We start from the raw sequence: 331 nt of genomic DNA on the forward strand, positions 1-331 counted from the left end.
CTATTAGTTAAAGCCATGTGAATGTTTTTAAACAGATCGTTTTAAAAGACCACTTACTGGCATCAGGGGATTTCAAAGCCTCTGCGTCATCATTCCAAGCATGTGTCCTCTGTGTGTGTATGTGTGTGTGTGTGTGTGTGTGTGTGTGATCGAGAGAGTATCAGCTGTCGGCACAGACAGAGTGTGGAGTGAGACCATAGTGTAGAAATAGCATCAGCGCCTGTATAAAAGAACACACCTTCACCCTGACAACTGCACACTCTCAGAAGTCAGAACCAGAAAGGAAGCAGCTTTCAAAGAAGTAAAAAATTTTTTTTTAACAACAGACCCA

The 331-nt window shown here is 42.3% G+C and overlaps 1 protein-coding gene across 1 annotated transcript in view; it reads left to right on the forward strand.

Moving 5' to 3' along the window:
* The first annotated feature begins 240 nt into the window (after positions 1–240).
* The window catches only part of tcap (titin-cap (telethonin)), a 1136-nt gene continuing 1045 nt past the window's right edge, over positions 241–331 (forward strand). The window contains exon 1 of the mRNA XM_083567098.1: positions 241–331. This exon is cut by the window's right edge and continues 169 nt beyond it. The gene's annotated coding sequence lies outside the window, so the exon portion shown is untranslated.

The sequence above is a fragment of the Silurus aristotelis genome, assembly GCF_946808225.1.
Source record: "Silurus aristotelis genome assembly, chromosome: 17".
In the NCBI taxonomy this organism is placed as follows: Eukaryota; Metazoa; Chordata; class Actinopteri; order Siluriformes; family Siluridae; genus Silurus; species Silurus aristotelis.